The sequence below is a fragment of the Felis catus genome, assembly GCF_018350175.1.
Source record: "Felis catus isolate Fca126 chromosome D2 unlocalized genomic scaffold, F.catus_Fca126_mat1.0 chrD2_random_Un_scaffold_51, whole genome shotgun sequence".
NCBI lineage: Eukaryota > Metazoa > Chordata > Mammalia > Carnivora > Felidae > Felis > Felis catus.
The window spans coordinates 204,091-224,008 of NW_025408510.1; the positions used below are offsets into that span (position 1 = coordinate 204,091).

Here is a 19,918-nt window from a genome sequence, read left to right on the forward strand (position 1 = left end):
GTGGCCTTCCTAAGATTCCACATGTGAAAGAGCAGGGCCCGGGGTCAGGGACGCCTGGGAGAACGGCTCTCAGAGGCCACCCAACAAGCTCTCTGGCCACAGTGTGACAGCTCTCAGCTTGGGGGGGCTGGGCAGCCGGGCCACCAAATGCCCACCCACAGCCCCGTGCAGGAATGACTACATCAGACACAAAAGAAACATCATGTAGGACTTCTAACACTGCTCTCAAAGGGCATCTTAGACCATCAGAAACATTCCGGCTTCAATTCAATTGAGAAAATGTTCTGGAAAACAAAAAGTCACCCATGCATTTAAGTCATCCATTAAGAATACACCCTTCCAGGGGCACCTGGGGGCCTCAGTCTGTGAAGCGTCTGACTTTGGCTGAGGTCATTATATTGCCGCTCGTGAGTCCCAGCCCCACACTGGGTCTGTGCTGTCAGTGCAGAACCCACTTTGGATCCTCTGTCTCCCTCGCTCCCTGCCCCTCCCCCGTTGCGGCGCTCTCTCTCTCTCTCTCTCTCTCTCTCTCTCTCTCTCATTAATAAGCATCAATAAAGAAAAGAAAGCAAGAAAGCAAGCAAGTAAGAAAGAAAACATGCCTTCACTAAGTCATGACAACAGTGTTGTCCAAACATGAAGGAGCCCAACAACGTGAGCGATTCCTAGGTTCCGTGGACTTTCTCACTTCAAAGAAACAACAGGAATCATTTCGATTTCAAGTACTTCCTGGAAGGGTAATAGTGACATCCCTAACTCAGGCTCTGACAATTGTGTCCATTTTTTCAAGTGATTTCTTGGAGGGCTGCTTCACACCTCGCGGGGGAAATATCTGGCTGGTACAATGTGGACTTTTCTCCTACTGGGAATCTCAGAGGATGTGCTGTCCCCTCCACCTCCAGCACATCAGTGCTAGAAGGGTCCACCGAGACCAAGGGCAGCAGACTCACACCTGAACAGGACAAGACTTTTCCCACCCGCAGATGTAAACTCGAACTTTTACAGGTTTCAAGAGAAAACTATGTATGAGACCCGACTCGTTTTCCACACGAGTACTAGTAAAATTTCACCTGGGCCAGGAAGCAAATGAAACACCGTTTTAAGTCGATCAAGGGGAAGCTCCACCCATGTGTCTGGACTGGGGACACCCAGTGGGTGCTTTTTGGGTTGCCACACTGGGGTGCTCCTGTGGCTTGAATTCAGCCAGAGCAAAAGCCTGTGTGGACCCACCCCCTCCAGCTCTACTGGGCCTCAAGTCCAAATCCGGGATGGCGGCGAGGGGCAAATCAGGGCACAGCTCTCAAGTGCCCAGATGCGACCCCTGTCACTGTGCCCTGAAAGGGCAACAGTTTGCTAGCAGGTAAGGCAGGATCCACACTGTCCCTTCAAGGCCACCTCAAATCTCGCTCCCCTCTCCTAGGTATCCTAAGCCTGGCATGAATTTCCCAGATGCAATCTACTGTGGACGCAGTTTTAAACATCAGACTCAAATCTCAGTCCCGGGAGGGGAAACCAGGCAGTGTCTCGCCGGGGCGCCCATTCACAAACGAAACAACGGCAGAACGAAAGTTGTGTGATTTGTACACAGTCTCTGCCTCTCCAGCCAAGTGTGCCCCATGGCCCCGAGCTGGAAAGAGGCCACCCAACTGCATGCACGACTTCAGCTGCCTGCAGTTCGGATCAGGGGAAACTGTCACACGAAAGGACAGGGTCTCTGGGGAGGGCCGGTGAGGCTAAATCTCCCGGAAGGTGAAGGTGAAAGAGGGCTTTGCCTGTTGTTCTAGACTCATCAGGAAAACTCGGCAAGGCCACACCATTCCTGGTCCTTCTGGAAGCCAGCTTCATCAGAGGGCAGGGTGAGCACCTGTGCCTGATTCCTCACATCCTGCCTGGCAGCCATGCCCACGGTCCATATGCTCCTGCTCCCCAGCTCCTGAGTTCTCTTTGAAAACCACAGGCAACACTGGAAACTGAGCCGGATTTTTTAAATGTTATTCATTTATATTGAATGATTGATTGCTTGACTGATTGATTTACAGGTAATCTCTACACCTAACGTGGGGCTCAATCTCACGACCCTGTGACCCCGAGATCAAGAGTCACATGCTGTTCCAACAAAGCCAGCCAGGCGACCTCTTGACATTACCTTATAAACAACAAAATATCCTCCCAGAAAAAATTTCTATCCTGATCTGATATCAGCACACCCAAAGAAAAAAATCCCCTCCCCATCCCCATCCTTGCCCAGGGACTCACCGCTGTGGTCCGAGGGGAAGGAATACCATGGTGAGAAGGCACAGACTTTTCTTTTTTGTTTTAATTTCATGTTTTTTTTTTATAATTACCTCCAAATTGGTTAGCCTATAGTGCAAAAATGATTTCACTAGATTCTTTAGTGTCCCTTACCCATTTAGCCCATCCACCCTCTCACAAACCATCCAGTAACCCTCATTTTGTTCTCCTTATTTATGAGTCTCTTCTGTTTTGTCCCCCTCCCTATTTTTATATTATTTTTATTACCCTTCCCATATGTTCATCCCTTGTCTCTTAAAGTCTTCATATGAGTGAGGTCATGATTTTTGTGTTTCTCTGACTAATTTCACTTACCATAATATCCTCCAGTTCCATGCATGTAACGGCAAATGGCAAGATTTCCTTTAATTTGATAAACACAGTCGTTTCTTCCTGGCGGGAGGTAAGAGGATGTTCACAGGTCTCTCTCTGAAACCTAGCCATCCATTGAGGAAATCCCAAGCGTCTGGAGGGATCCGTGTGTAACGCGATGAAGAATAAAAACGTAGGAGGACGTCTGCCGCCAGGGCAAGTCGTCAGGCGTGCAGACCTTTTCAGGACTCCAGGACATCCTCCCACACTTCACACGGCTTTGTGAAGAAATCCGAAGGAGGCAAGGAGGAAGTGCATTTGACTAACCAAATAGCTCAACGGTTTTTCAGACAAATTGAGAAAATACAGAAAATAAGTTTCCAAAGATTTATAGCTGCATAAAGTTTTCTCTTCGTGCCAACAGAAATCATTGCTGCAACCTGCCAGCATACATCTCCTCATGGCCTCCAGTCTTTGTTCCTTGTAAATGAGGACTTTGCTACAAGCGAAAAAATCTATTACTGTGAGTTAAACACATACACAAGCAAAATCACACATGCACACACACCCACGCACCCACCCACCCACACAAACACAAAAGGGCCACCTGAGTGACTAACCAGATTAAGCGTCCAACTTTCGACTCAGGTCATGATCTCGAGGTTTGTGGGTTCGAGCCCTGAGTCCACCTCTGGGCTGGAAGCTGGAAGCCTGAAGACTGCTTCTGATTCTGTGTCTCCCTCTCTCTCTGCTCCTCCCCTTCTCACATCTTAACTCCCTCTCTCAAAAATAAATAGATATGAAAATATATACATAACCCAAAGAAATCTCTGTGAAGGGACCGTGATGCAGCTGGGATACAAGCAGAGCACAGGGACCGCTGTCTGGATTAGAGCAGTGTGGCTCGGGGAGCAAGGCAGAAACCAGCTGCACTCCTCATGAACGGTCACTGCGACTGCAGAGAGACCAAGACACCAATTCATCAAGCCACCGACTCCCCACCGACTCCCACAAATGATACACCAACCTCGACAGGCACTGCATTGTTACGAATTACAGAGTAGAGAAATCAAGTCCTCTCTTCCCCTAGAAACCAGCCAGTGCCAAGCACGCACCGCTTACCTCTGTGAGCAACTCTGTCACACTCAAGAACCACAGGTCCCCCGAGCATCCCATCTACACATCCATCTGGTCAAGCATGTCACCGAGGCCGGCCCAGGCTCAAGGGGAGGCCTTAGACTCCACCTCTCAAAGGGAGTTGGAGACAAGCAACTACCTCCCATCGTGACTTTGATGTCATCATAGGCCACGTTTCAGCAGGTCTAAGACGTCACCGCTTGTAGGAAGCATCCTGATGTCACACGAATCAAAATGTGAAAGCAAGGTCAAGATGGAATCGTGACGTGTAGACTTGCACATTGATTTGTGATTGGAAACGTGTCTCCGCTGCCGGTGCAGCTCAAAGTTTGAACCCGGGCTACCTTACGTTCCAAAGTGAGGGCCAGGGAGCAGTCGTTCCAGGCTGAGACCATCTATCGCATGGAGGGGATCCCTAAACAACTACTAACGTTTTCTATTCTAGAAACTTCTGCACAAATGCCAAAGGAAGATGTACAGTAAACCCTCATGAATCCATCACCCATCTTCCACCAGTATCAACCCACATAGTCACAATCATTGATGCTTACCCTGATATAACCCAGGGCGTAGAATTCCCAGAGAGTGGGTGAGTTCACGTGTAAATCCCGGGGCATACGGTGACACCGTTTGCCCTTTCTGTTGTCCTCCTTGCAATCCACGTGGCTGAGTGATACATATCGCTTTATTACCTAGATGCCACTGGGTAAATCTGAAGTGGATGTGCCAGGGCTCACACTGAGCACACGTGAGTTAGCAGGTAAGTAAGGGGACAAAACGGTTAGAACACTATCGCATGGGGTAGGGAGGGGTGTAAGAATTAGGGTGGGGCAGTGCAGCCGCAGTTTTCCTTGAAATAATGTGTGTGGTGGCACTTTGAGCAAAACATGAAAAACAGGGGCACCTCGATGGCTCACTTGGCTGTGTCCAACTTCGACTCAGGTCATAATCTCCCGATTCACGAGTTGAAGCCCTAGGTCGGGCTCTTTGTTGACAGCTCAGAGCATGGAGCCTTTTTCGGATTCTGTGTCTCCCTGACTCTCTTCCCCTCCCCCAGTTGCACTCTGTGTGTGTGTCTCTCAAAAATAACCATTAAAACTAAAAAAAACAAAAACTAGGGTCACTCAGCTGCCACTGTCAGGGGAGAATGCAACTCTTGATAGCTGGGTCGTGGGTCTGTGCAGAAGTTGCTTAACATCTTTAAAAATCAATCGAAATTAGCAGTACCTGGGTGGTTCAGACAACTAAGCACCTGACTCTTGATTTCAGCTCAGATCCCCTCAGCACCAGTGGAGAAAGGTTCTGTTCGCCTCCTCTAAGGACGGCTGGCCGGACGCACTGAAAACAATCCAAGCAAGTGGGGCGGCAGCCACCATTTGCGCAGGAGAGGCTGACCTACCCTCTAACTGCTGGATGTGCTCTGGTGTGTGTGCCCCGAAACCCTGTGGGCGGCCACCATGCCCATGGCTCACAGCGGACGGAGGCCTTGGAGGCGGCACAGTGGGACACAGGCCTCCCTGCGCCTGGCCCTCACCACAGCCCAGCCTGGCTGGCATCCTGGCGTCCAGACCTGATGCTGCTTCCTCTCACGTGTGGGCAGGGTGGTTTCCTCTTGCATCGCTGTCTCCCCCGCACGTCCTAGTGCCTTTCCAGACTGGTTCCTGTCTCAGGGGTCCCTGAAAGTGCCTTCTACCAAAGCAGAGAACACTCACCCTCACCAGGCACACGCACGCTCGTGGCTAGGAGAGGCCCAGCACACTCGAGTGAGATCAACCGGCAGTAATCCTGATACATGCCAGGGGTCCTCTTGACTAATTTCCATCTTCCACTTTCTGCCTGGACAGTCTAGGGCCTGTCGTGTGACCCAAGAGTCCTCTTCCCCGTGGGAGGGCTGGGCCCGTCCTCCCCACCCTGATGCCTCCGGGGTAGGACCGGGCAGAGCAGGCCTTCTCCAGAAACAGGTGGACTGGGGAGGTGGTCCCGTCTATGTCCAAATCTCTGGAACCTGTGCATGTGACTTTATTTGGAAAAGCAGTCTTTGTAAGTGCAGCTACGTGGAGGACCTGGAGACCACCCTGGACTCCCTGGGGAGGGGGCTGGGAAGTACACGGATGAATGTTCTTAAAAGAGGAGTCAGGTAAGATACAGCGAGAAGGGACAGGGCACGGGGGCCAGCAAGCACCGAAGCCGGGCAGGATGGAGCCTCCCTGCTCCCGCTGAAATCTGCCCACGCACCGGGTGGTGTGGACACAGCGCTGCCCTCAAGTCAGGACTGGGAAAGGTGCCGCAGGAAGACAAGGAGGAGAATCAGCAGAATCCACGCCACTTCTTCCCACCGAGGACTCAAGCGACAGGGGGGTAAGACAAAGCAGAACGTCAGAGATGTTGAGAAACACCATCAAGTGAAGCCACATCATCAGGAAGGAGGCAACAACTCTCTTGGGCGTGCGCCTGCTGCCCCTCTGCAGGGGCCATGGGGACAGACCCCTCCCGGTACCGCGGAGCACCCACCTGGGAGGTGGCAGGACTCGGCCAGCAAAAGGCGAGGAGGAAAGTGTGAAGTCACAATTACATTCAGAACACTCGACGTGACACACAAGAAAGGACATTAAGGGCAGCAGTGAGGAGGGTAGAGTGGCCTCAAGGAGGAGCGTGTAGCGCGGTAGCAGAGTCAAGGGTATTCGGTGGGACCTGCCGGGTCTGTGCAAAGGCCTGCAAGCCCCGGAACATTCAGTATGGGGCGAGCACAGCCAAGGATGGCTAACGCGTGTTCTCAGAGAGGCCACACCCCTCGGACATCTGCTCGGTGCTTGGTCTGTTTCTCAACTGACATTTCTTTTTTAAGCATAATTGGATTCACCAAATCAAGTTTTAATAAACCGTGTGCAACCTAATGTACCTGTGGGGAATTGGTCTGTTTCCAGAAACTCTCAGATGCCGAAGGCTTGCCCAGCTTTGGTGGGGAAAAAACAGAATCCTAGACGTAAAACGCAGGGAAGCACTTTGTTGTTCCAAACCTCACACTTAACACTAAGGACTAGGAAGTGCAGAAACTAAAGATCAGCCAGCAAAGGTTCTGAACAGGAAGACACAGAATGACCTAACTATGCCCCGACAGAAAGGAGAAGGGAAGTCTTACTCCACAGAAAGAAACTATGTATCCCTCACAGTAGTAAACGATGGGCCCTGGCGGGAGAGACAGTACAGGAAGAGGAAATCCCAGCGATTGTCAGCTGTGCCCTCCACACAAGGCCCACGGGTCAGGGCGTCCATCCCTTGACCCAATGGCCATAAGCTCTCTGTGGCGGGGAGGGAAGGAACCATCCCAGAGTCGCCTGAGCTATGAGGGATCTTGTGCCAGGGCCTCCTGAGGTGGCCTCGTGAGGGCTGCTTCGGAATCTGTGTCTTCTCCTGTCTCTGCCCCTCCCGTGCTCATGCTCTGTCTCTGTCTCTCAATAATAAACAAACATAAAAAATTTAAAGAAAAGCTACAAAAGGAGAATGAGGTCCACTCTTGAAACTTGTTCAAAAAAGAAATGTAAAACGTTGATTTCCGTAAGAACAGTAAGACCTTTATTAGAGTTGCACTACATAATTTCCAGGGTCTCGCGCCTTTCTCCTGGGTGCACACCCAGCACCCTGCCCCGCGGTGGGAGCCCAGTGCTTCCTGATTGGTCTTCTGAGTGTTGTGGTACCAGGGAGTTCAGGGTGGGTGTGGGGCAGGGGTGGGGGAAGGACGTGCCCAGGTCCCCCCCGCCCAGGCTTGCCGCGGCCCCAGCTCCCAGGTTCTGTGGGTCACTCCAGGCAAGCTGCCCAGGCCCCCAGGACTAGGCTCTGATAGAGCCCACGCACTGAGGACACCCACGATGCCTAGCTGTAGTAGGTGGAAGAGCACACTAATATTCAAGCAGATAAGCAGAAGTTAGGAGTCATCTTAGATCATTGAAGCCTGAGCGGGCCACAGCCTGGTTACATACGAAGTCGGCCATTCTCCACCATTGCTCACATTCCAGTCAAAGAGCCTCCCATGGAGCCGTCCCCGAGGGACTGGGGCAAGTCAGCGTGTCACGGACCGACGACCAGCTACATCTTCTTTGGCTGCATAAAGGCCAGAGAGGATGTGACCCAGAAGTCTGCAGGGAGAGTCTCTGCTGACCCAGCAGCTAAGTCACAAATGTCCTTTGGTCTACATTGTTTTCTCCAAGAAGGTGCCTTCCTAAAGTTTTGTCATCATCATTCAGAAATCAAGACTGATTGGAAATTAAAAAACAAAAGTGTATATTAAAGTTACCAGTCCTTTAAAATGACCTCGCTCTGCAATTTTGTTTACAGGTATTTACCCACATTCCTGACAGCCATCGGGCCCCCTGCCCAGAAGACACCCCAGGGGGTAAAGGGAGACAGGGCCACACTTGTGCCAGGACCCTGACCGGGCACAAGTCAGCAGAGTCCTGGGCTGCCTGGGCCTGCTCCACTGTCTATGTGAAATCACCTTCCTGCCATAGAAGATACTACCTTTTCGTTTTCCAAATAGTCTTTAAGCTGCAGACAGTGCCACACGCTGGGACAGTCCCACAGCACCCTTGCCCTTGCCCTGTTCTCCTCACGAGCATGTGTTCGTTCTTATGGCAATGACGACAGTCTTAAGTGGTGGTGTGGGAGGAAATCAGTCCAGTCCTGGTTTTGTAGAAGGAGAATGCAACGTTTTGTGTCTTTTCAAATAAATAACTGAAACATTCCCCCGAGCACAGGGCCCTGGATTGCAGTGAGATATCCGGCTACCCCCAAAACACCATATACAGGCTCTATTCCCAGGCTGCAGCCAGCGTGATACGATGTCAAAAATATCTCTGGAGACTATCAGTGTCAAATAGCAAAAAGGAAAGAAACCAAACTCCTCATCTCTGAAACTATTGGTTTCTCAATAGCTTATTGGTTTATTTTTTATAGTTTTTTTATTTTTGAAAGAGGCAGAAACAGCAAGAGGAGCAGGAGCAGAGAATTAGGGGGAGAGAGAATCCTAAGGAAACTCCCCACTGTCAGCTCTGCGCCCACTGCAAGGCTCAAATTCACCAAGTATGAAAACATGACCTGTGCCGAAACCAAGACTCAGATGCTTCATTGACTGAGCCACTCAATCGCCCTTCTTTTCAAAGTTTCAGAGAGAGAGAGTGTGTGTATGAGGAGAAAGAGGCAGAGAGAAAGGAGGAAAAGGACCCAAAGCAGGCTCCACGCAGAAAGCAGCCAATCCACAATTTTTGTTATCTCAGACCTTACAAAAATACACATTTTGGGGTGAGTGGGGTGGGAGAACCAGAAGGCACTACCATAAATCTTACTGTTTTCTTTACAGAAAGTATAAAGATGTGAAATAAAACACATCGGCAACATTTAAGGGACAGAATTTTCCCAGCATGGTTCGAGGAGCAAAAAGTCTACTTTCAGTAAGAAATTGCATACAGCCAGGTGGCAAGTATCCAAGTTATTGTAAAACAGTTTTATACACTTCAAACATAGGGACATTCAAATCAGACCACTCTTAAACTGTTTCCACAAATTTCTATTCCTAGGGAACCTATTCCCGAGGGTTCCTACGGAATTGGGAGCATTAACAGAAATAACGGCTTTTCACCTGAAGTACAACTGAGTGTGCCAGTCATGGTCATTATTATGAGTTCTGAGGAGACTAGATTGAGGCAGACGGAAAGAGAAACGAACGGACAAGTCCGGGGCTGAAGGGGAAAAGGCCTCTACGGCAAGCGGCTCTCAGGGCCCAGTGTGGACGGGAGACAGCCCACTCCAGGCCTCGCAGGCACTCGGGACACTGAGAGTGGCCCCATGCCTTGCCTGCTGTCCAGTGTATCACAAAGCCCACTGAGTTCTTCCCCGGCTCAAGGCCCCATCCCGTGGTCCCACCATCTCCAATGTCCCCCTTGGCCCACCTCCTGCTCCACCCCGCTAGACTAGAAACCACCTCTTCTGTTGAAGAGGGCTCACTTTTATTTTTCAGTTGTCAGATCACTGGGATGTGGCCTCAACATGCCTCCATCCACTTAGCTCTGGGACACGCTCAACCCACAAGCGACCTGCTCTACAGTGGAAAATCCCAGAGGGAACTGGTGGGCCCGCACCAGTTCTCTGGGGCCCCTTCCCAGGCATCACAGCTCCTCAGCTGCTTGGTAGGAAATGAAACCCACTGTCTGGAATCAAGACCATTTAAAAATAGGTGGTACTGAATAGATTGCAAAGGTCATAGTCTAAGAGAAACTCAAAAAATACAGGGGAAGGAAAAAGGAGGGCAACGTAGTGAGTGCGCCAGAGAGACCACCAGATGAATGACAGTTTCTGAATGCTGGTGACCATGTCCCCACAGGGGCTGCAGTTACACATGTGATGGAACTTCTGTGATCAAAGTATCATGTAGATATTTAGATGCAGACACTCCTATAAGCCATATGACGGAAGTGCTCCCACAGATCCTATTAGGTGATAGAACGGAAGCACAGGAATGCTAATATGGAGCTTCCCGAGAGCCCCAAACTCATCTGTGCAGGAGCCAGGCTTAGAGTTAAGTGCTCTGGGGTCAGGCCCTCCCTGCACAACTTCACAAGGTGGAATGGGATTCCACGTGAGTCCTTTCCAGATTTCATACATGCTCTACGTCCTCCAGGAACCTTATCTTAATACGGGCCTCAGGTTCACTATGGAGGAGATATAACCTATTTGCAGCTATATAGAACCCCTTTGCAGCTATATAGAACCCCTTTGCAGCTATATAGAACACTAGCGTGGCCGGGGTGGACCTTTTGTTTCTTGCCTAGCAAGCAGCGCACGGGACTGATGACCTTCTTTATGGGGGCGTTGTGCAGGGAGTCCTGGTTACTGCTACTGCTGCTGAGGTTGTTCAAAGGACCATCCTGAGAGCTTGTCGGACTGGGTGAAGCACGGAAGAGCATCTTCCACGTGTGCTTGGCACACGACACACCGCCCCACACGAGTGAGAACCACAGGCCAGCAGCTGCCGGAGAGGGCTGCCTCCAGGGAGCTGACACTCTCCCTCCCAAGCTGATCTGGACTCTAAGCGCCCTGAGTCGAGAACCCTCGGCAACCCTTCCAGGGCGTGACCCGGGAGCACAGAGCACATGCACAACCAGAGCCAGCCCCGGACACGGTGCCAGTAACAGAGCGGCTGCACCACAGTGTTTCGAATGTGCTGAGCGTGTTGCCAGAACGGACCGTGAGCACGGCGTGGGACAAGCTCAGGTGGCATGCACTCCACGCCTGAAGGCACAACGCCGCCTACCCACCAGGCTTTGGTAGGGTAGAGCCCAGAGAAGACAGATTCTATCATACAGACGGGGAGGCAGCTGCCAGGCCCTGGAATAACGTTCCGTTCTGCAGCTATTTCTACCAAACTCCAAACGTTCAAAAAATGTAGGAGAGGAAGGACAGAGTGGGCAAAGACCGAATCAAACACCCCACATTTGACTTGAGGACAGCGAGACCTTCTCAACTGCCTCTCACTTCATGCACATCTCGTCGTAACATGGTGTTCATTACTTCTGAAATGGTGACATCCTTCCGCGCGTTGTCTAGATCTTCCTCCACCTTGGCCACGAGAGTGGAGAGGGGAGCTAGGCACTCCTTCATCTGGCTCTGCACCTTTGAAAGCCAGAAAGGGAAGCATCATGTGATGGCCCCCACTGCTGGTCTTCATATATATTTTTTTTTAAAACAAAGGGTAAAAAGGAAACCCCCTCCATTCAAATCCTGTGATGATGTCTGGAGCTTACTCTTTGCATGTGGCCCCTGATTCTTCTTCGAAGAAACTATAACACTCCAGGGCCACACATAAACGCTCTCTCACCTGGAACCAAAGGGATTGAGTTTGTACGCGGAGGATTTTTTATTAATCCGTACTGTAAAGCCACTGTAAGGTCCCCTTCGCTTCAAATAACATGACAGGGGGCGCCTGGGTGGCTCAGTCGGTTGAGCATCTGATCAGCCCAGGTCATGATCTCACGTTCCGTGAGTTCGAGCCCCGCGTCGGGTTCTGTGCTGACAGCTCGGAGCCCGCCCGGAGGCTGTTTCAGATTCTTTGTCTCCCTTCCTCTCTGACCCTCCCCTGTTCATGCTCTGTCTCTGTCTCAAAAATAAACATTAAAGAAAATTAAAAAAAAAAAACAAATAACATGACAGAATGCTGGTAAAGACTTTCACGGATGCTCATGTTCACAAACTTGCTTTCAATTTTACATTGGAGACAAATCTTCCCCGAAATATATTATGCAATTTTTACCAGCAAATCTGTACACGCATTTCCACCAACCACTGCTTTTTATCCATAAAGACCCGGCTTCTTACAAGAATTCAAGAAGCTTAAAAGGAAACGCCAGTCACACAAAAACGCAATGTATGCCTGATAACACACAGCATGTGCACAAGTCGAGAACCGCCGTGGCGAGGCACACCGTTTTATCCTCCCTTTTTTCGTTCTCCAATATGGAGTTCAAAGACCTTCAGCCCCTCGGCCTCACTGGACACGCCGGCCTGAGTCTTCGCCTAGTAGCCTCACTGTTTTCCGAAGAGCTCTCTCGTGCCTGGAGACGAGGAACTCCAAATGTTCCAGCAGCAGCTGGCGGGAGAGGCAAAAGGAAAACGGTGTTTCAAGAACACCTTCATTTGCAAATTCACCAAATGCAAAACCAAGTCTGAATCACTTCAGTTCAGTACCCAGTTAGGGATCTGCCCCCACGAATGTAAGATAGCCTTCTCACAGATCAAACGAGGTCTGAGAAAAATGGGTCCAAACCAACTCCACAGGGACATGTGGACAAGAGGAGTGCTGTCGTGTGCTTAAAGACACTGGCAGTGCGCCTACTGACCCTGGTGTTGTTTCTCTCTGCCTTCAGTTCGACGACCTCTTCCTTTCTCTACAAGAGCTGCTCCTACAGCTGTTGAGCTCCTCAGCAAGGGCTGTACACTCCAGGGGTCGGAGAGGGGAGAAAAGTGGAAAGTCACAGGGGGTCATTAGCAAGAGCGCACCAGGCTTCCGTGGCTCTCCAGAGTACACTCACTCACCAACCTCAGGTAGAAACATACACAAGGCCCCTCATCACCACCCACAGGAGTCCCGGGGATTTTTGTAGGGACCTACTCTCAAGGGGACAGACATTTTCAGGTGCCTGGCAGGTTTATGTTTTAGGAACCCTGCTGAGTTGGGAACCACAGCCTGAGAACCCTGTTGCCCATCCCCAGCCTCTGGCCTCATCTGGCAAGCAGGCTTGTGGAGCGGCAGTGGGGAAACCTGACGGTATTCAAAAGCCCTGTCTTAGACTGAACACCTGTCCCAATCAGAGACAACCATACGAAATGCACTTTTCAAAAAAGATTGTACGACTCTTGACGAAAGGCAGAGTATAAGTCTTATTTCCTTAGTCAAGCAGGAAATATGGACGAAGGGTTTTTGAAGAGAGGGATGCCAGGGTCCATCACCGCGCGTGGGGTTTCTCTCCCGCCAATACTGAGCGCTCGCCCAAGACACGGCATACAGGTGGGCTCCAAGGAGGTGGACGCACACTCTCCCTTCAGTAGAGCTCAGCGCCCTGTGCAGGGCTCAATCCGTGAACCCTGACATCATGACCTGAGCTGAAACCGAGTCAGACGCTTAACCCCCTGAGCCACTTAGGCGGCCCAGAAGTTTTGACTCTGAAGAAAAACAAGCGGACAAGGTTCACTTAACTCAAATTCCAAATAGCGAGAGTGGTTGATTTCGTCAATGCTAGAAAGTCATTGTAAAAACAGGTGACATACTTCAAGTTTCTTCATGAATTAACCTTTTCCTAATCAAGGCGAATTTACCACAGAACTATCCACGTTCCTTGCAATCTGGCTTGACAAGGTTTACCCACAGACGCATATGTGATTCTTGATGTAAGACTGTGCAGACCCATTTCTATGTGGGGATTTTTTTTCCAAAAAATACGTTGGAAACTTTGCAGATGTGTGACATTTGGAAAGACTGGCAGACGAGCTGGGCAGCTTCAAAATATCAAAAATAGTAAAAGGTACGGCACGAGTGCATGAAATATACGCATATACTTGGCTATTATATCATTTCCTCCCCAAAAGCAAATCTACTCTAACTAGGTAAGAAATACAAACACAAGAGCCTCTATGCTTCTACATCATGTCCAATAGAAAAATAAAAACAAAGAAGAAAAGAAAAGAAAAAGAAAAAAGAGACGAGAAGAGGATAGAAAAGGAAAGGAAAAGTAAGAAAAGAAAAAGAAATGAAAAGAATAGAAAAGGGATGCCTGGGTGAATCAGTCCGGTAAGCATCCCACGTAGGTTCAGGTCATGATCTCAGGGTTTATGGTTTTGAGTCCCGTGTCGGGCTCTGTGCTCACAGTGAAGAGCCTGGAGACTGTTTGGAATCTGTGTCTCCCTCTTTGTCTCCCGCTGCCCTGCACAATTTTTGTCTCTACCTCTCTCTCTCTCTCAAAAGTAAATAATATTAACAAAAAAATTCTTTTAATAAGAAAAGGAAAGAAACAAACAAGCAAACACAGAGATGTACCAGGATAGTTCAGGCTACTCGGTTAAGGGACAAACACTTGTTTTCTGCTCATGTTTGTGAATTTGAGCCCTGTGTTGGGCTCTTTACTGACAGAAAAGAACCTCTCTTCAAAATGGCCTCTCTCTCCCCCGTCCTCTACACTCACACTTGCTCTCACTTTCTCCCGCAATATAAATAAATAAATATAAAAAAACATTTTTTACATCACATCGATCAAAAGAAAAAAGAACAGAGACCAAGAGGAGACACATAGACTGGAATTACTGGATGCAAAAGTCAACTGTCCAAAAACCATTCTTGACAAATGGGATATTTCAGAGACTCAAAACAGATTCTCAAACTGCAAATTATCAGAGCTAAAATTAAGATCTTCAGCTGCTTGATTGGCTCATTTCCTTAAGCATCTGACTTTAGCTCAGGTCATGATCTCGTGATCATGGGCGCGAGACTGCTTGGGCATCTATGTCTCCCTCTCTCTCTGTTCATCCATTGCTCCCAACTTGTCTAGCTCTCCAACATAAAGACTAAAAAATCTTGTTAATTGAATTAAGAACTCAATGGGCTTCAAATCAAACAAGACACAGGTGAATAGACTCAGTGAACTGAAAGATAGGTAGGTAAAAATATATCTAGGCCATACACAGAGAAAACGTCAAGAAAATACAGAAGCCCAAAGACACAGAAGATACGGTACAAATATCCAATGGTAACCCACAATGTAGAGGAAACACAAAGTGGGTAGTAACATATCGCTACAAAGATATAAAACTGATAACGATGACAGTGACTCCACAAAGAACACATGAGGCAAAAAGATGTTAAGAGTCATGAGAAGTCACATATACCGCCTTCCATGGGACAAAACTACCAGCTGACTCTTCAAGGAAAGCAAATGAAGCCAGATGATGGATTGGCATGTATGAAAGGTGAACTAAAATAGCCACCAACTCAGAAGTCTTTACCTAAAAGAAACATTCTTCCAAGTGAAGAAAAAGACGTGTTTCAGGCAAAACAGAAGCAAAAACAAAAATAAAAACAGAAACAACAAACAAAAACAACACACACACACAAACCATGACTACCCATCAGCCACAGACACGAACTAAAAGCAATATTAAAACACCTTGTTGCAGAAAAGAAACGTAGTCTCTGAAAGAAATATGAAAAAACAAGGTTTGCAGAACAAGGTCACAACAGAAAGGGTAACTATGAGAACAAACCTTAACAATCATTAAGTGCACGAAACAAGGACAACAACGCCAAAATCCATCTAAAACTTAAAAATATTACCCAAAAAAAGGTAAAGAGGAGTTCACTGTGGTTCAAGTGTCAAAGAAAAGAGCAGGGGCACCTGGGTAGCTCAGTCAGTTGAGTGTCCGACTTTGGCTCAGGTCACGATCTCACGGTTTGTGAGTTTGGAGACCCGCGTCAGACTCTATGCAGATGACTCACAGCCTGGAGCCTGCTTCAGGTTCTGTGTCTCCCTTTCTCCTCTGCCCCTCACCCGATTGTAGTAGGATTCTCTCAAAAAACAAATCTTAAAACAAAGAAAAGATAAAAGGAGAGAACAGTGTCAGGAAAGCAGTACAAGTCCTGAATCAGGCAGGGGTCAGTTTAAAATGCACCTGCCTCTAAAAATAGATATATTCCAATTACCTAAAAGATCAGTGTAATCAAGGGAGTGGGACGGGGTTGTCCAATAGGCGGTCACCTGCTTTATTGCAAGTACTTGAAATGAGGCTACTCAAAGTGAGACGTGTGGAACGTATAAAATGCACACCACATTTTAAAGACATGATAAGAGAGAATGCAAAATCTTTCATTATTTTTTTCTCACGCTGGCTATACACTGAAATGATATTTTGGATATGCCTGTTAGTAATATTTTTAAGCTCATTCTCGCTTATTCCTTACTTGGTTTAAAGTGGTTACTAAAATCTGAATTCTGCAATTTATAAATTTCATCTAAAATATAAATAGAGAACACTGCATTCCGCTCAATAACCATAATTTACAGCACAGACCTGGAGGAAGGGCTCGAACCCACAAACCTCGAGATCATGACCTGAATCGAAGTCCGACCCTTATACTGAGCCACCCCGGTGGCCTTTTTGTGTGTGGGTTGCGTGTGTGAGGACGGGTTTAACTCACAGTAATAGAATTTTTTACTTGTAACAAAGTAATCATTTACAAGAAACAAACACTGGAGGCCATGAGGAGATGTATGCTGGCAGGTTGGAGCAATAATTTCTGTTTTCATGAAGAGAAAACTTTATGCAGCCACAAACCTTAGGAAACCAGTTATTTTCTGTATTTTCTCAACGTGTCTGAAAACCGGTTGAGCTATTTGCTTAGTCAAATGCACTTCCTCCTTCCCTCCTTCGGATTTCTTCAAAAAGCCGGGTGAACTTGGAGTCCCTGGAGTTCCCTGGCGGCAGACGTCCTCCGGACGTGTTTACTCCTCATCGTGTTACACAAGGATCCCAGATGCCTGGGATTTCCTCAGTGGATCGCTGCGTTTCAGAGAGAGACCTGTGAACAGCCTCTCACCTTCCGCCAGGAAGAAAGGTCTGTGTCCTATCAAAATGAATGAAATCTTGCCACTTGCAGCTACATCCATGGATCTGGAGGATATTACGTTGTGAAATTAGAGAAGCTGCCAGAGATTGCTGTCTGAGTGGCAGCTGCATTGCTCCTGACTCCTTCCTGCTGATATATTTCCTTTGCCCTAGAAAAAAGGCAGGTTGCTTTCCCTCCGGCCTTCTGTCCACAGGCCAACCTCTTGTGCTCAATGCTTTCCAATGCACTGGGGTAGCTGCTTCTGTGCCAGTGTAAGTTTGCCAGAGGGCATGAAGCAGTAAATTTCCAAGCCGTCCCACATCCAGGAAAACTATCAAAGAGTTTATAATTAAAAATCAAAAGGGAGGCTTCCAGACTGATTCCACCAAAGTCCCACAGGGAGGAATTGGTCAATAAATAACAATGATGATTTTGATGATAATCTTAATCAAAATAAGAATAACAACTGAGAAGAAACACACTGGGTACATAAATTGTTCAGTTCAGATGAAAATGGAATTAAAATGGGACTGCGGACATGAGCACTATTTTCCAGGCAAGCTAGGTGTCCTGAGAGTAAGAAGGAAACGTCTGTGGGGTTGGCATGAAAGGAAGCACCGATCACAAGCGCACTGCATCCTGAGCTACGTAGGGCAGGAAGGCTTCTGGCTCTGGCCTTCCACTTACAACCAGGGGGCAGAGGCCCTCGCGATCTATCTCAGTGTTGGCTTCTCTGTGCTGGCTGGCAGCCATGTCTGTGGAATTGGGCTCTGGTCCCCGAGTCTTTGAATGGACTGTCTGCCCTGACCACCTGGGGAAGAACAATGCTCATGCTCCAACACTGGACTTCTCATCATGTGGTTAACTCACAGCGGCCTGTGGAACAGGGTCACCAACAGCCCTCAGGCTAACAAGCACACAGGTCTCAGTAAGGGAGGGCAATGTGTCCTTGGGAATCACCATGTGTTAGCTGCTTGTGAATGCTGGGCACTCTCTGAGTAACAGTTACACGGTTCCTGACTCTGACCTCTGATCTCCAACACCCCATGCACACAAGTGAAGATAGCTCCCTCCCAATAACACTTGCCCCATCCCAGAAGACTTTTTGCCTTCTCTTGCCAAGAGAGGTGTCACAGGTGAGCCCATGGAGAACCCACTGTCCATGTTCCCCTGGATCTAGGGCAATGTAGCAGGACTCCACAATTAAAATCAGAGAGACATAGTTCCAGGCTAGGAAACTCAGTCCCTCACTGGAAAACCTGTTTAGAAGGAGATCAAGGGAATCAGAAGGGATACAGTTGGGTCCCAACTCTCTGTCCCAGATGATAATGAAATAAATCTGTGAAGGAAGTGACCGGCACAATTCCCCAGGGAAGCTTCGTGTCCTATGACTATGGAAAACCTGTGGGTTATGGAGAAATAGAACCCAATTTAGTTACATCTGGGAGCCTGAATGTAGCAAAAGAAACCCAACATCTGACATCAAACAGTGTAGGGGGGTTGGGGCACTTGACAGCTTTGCAGCTTTTCCTGTCCGTGGGTAAAAGCAGTGGTGATCTGGAGGGCAGAGTCTCCACACGAGCTGCTGCCCAAGTGTGTAGGACTGGGTTCTGATTCTGTTTAGTTCTTTTTGAGTCGTTTCTTTGACGATCACCTGCTGGCGCAACGACTGGGCATGCAGGATCCCTGAAAGTCTCCAAGAGCAGGATGTTGAGGCAGTCTGTGGCGGGGGCAAAGAGCACAGTAAGAGTCACTGCACAAACAAGAGACTTCAACGCCCAACGGTTTGAGGAGGACAACATGTTTTCGTTGATATCAGAAATTAGTTGTTCGGGGGGTTGAAAACAACCTTCATGTGTGCTCACTGGGAGCTAATCGGCCCTATCTGCATTGAGAAAGAGTGAAAGCATGTCATTGGCAGCAACGTGGATGCAATGGGAAGGTTGTATGTTGAGCGACATGTCAGTCAGAGAAGGATACATATCATATGTTTTCACTCACATGTGCTTCTTGAGAAGCATAAGAGAAGACCGAGGGGAAGGGAAGGGGAAAAAGTAGTTACAAACAGAGAGGGATGGAGGCAAACCATAAGAGACCCTTAAATACAGAGAACAAATGGAGGGTGGATGGGTGGTGGGGGAGAGGGAAAATGGGTGATGGGCATTGAGGAGGGCACGTGTTGGGATGAGCACTGGGTGTTGTATGGAAGCTAATTTATCAGTAAAGTATGAAAAAAAAGACTAGCTAGCCCTATCTATGTGATTATTTTTTTTCCTTCTGACTGGCCCTAAAGGCCACATCTCTATCAACTTTTACCACAGCAGTGAGGCCAACTGTCTCCCAATATCACCTGCCACTACCCACAAGCAAGCCTCTTGTGCTTCACACATTCATGTCCCCAGTACCTCCTGTTCCCAAGATACACCTGGCAGACACCAGAAGAGCATCAGTTCCTCAAGCGATTCCAAATTGATGGGAACTTGGCAAGACTCCACCAATAAAATTGGAGACAAAGGCTGCCCGACTCCAGCACGAATGTCTCCCAATGAACACACAGTGAGGATAAGTGTAAGAAAATTGAAAAGATACACTGAGGGCTAAGGTTCTTCATCTCAGGTGAAAACAGAAAGAAGCTGGAGCTGATGTTACCAGCACAACTCCCTGGGCAAGTGTGGGTTCCAAGGAGTGAAAAAGACCTGTGGCCTGAAGAGAAATGGAACACCCACTAGCTGTACCAGGGAGTCCCGTGAGCAGCGTCATGCAGCCCAACGTCAATATGGTCAGCAAAGTGTCAAGCTCTGGCCAGGCTTCAAGCCATTCCCATCTGTGGATAGAGAGGCCCTTGTGACTCACAAGGTAGGCTCTTGCTCCTGGCAAGTCTTCAGATTCAGGCTCTGGTATTTTAGTCTTGGAGTGTTGTGCCCCAACCTTCTCAGTGAACCGACTTTACACGCACGACCCCTGTCTCAGGGGGTAGGTAGCTCAGGCTTTCCCGAAAGGGGTGGGTAGACAGCAGGGCAATGGTCCCATGGCAACAGA

The 19,918-nt window shown here is 48.6% G+C and overlaps 1 long non-coding RNA gene across 1 annotated transcript; it reads right to left on the reverse strand.

The window, feature by feature from the left end:
• Positions 1-491: 491 nt before the first annotated feature.
• On the reverse strand, positions 492-19,037 carry LOC123383607. The gene is made up of 3 exons (XR_006593510.1): positions 12,627-19,037; positions 2,608-12,376; positions 492-1,970 (listed from the first exon to the last, which is right to left on the reverse strand). It is a non-coding gene; the product is annotated as an uncharacterized LOC123383607 (long non-coding RNA).
• Positions 19,038-19,918: the final 881 nt, after the last annotated feature.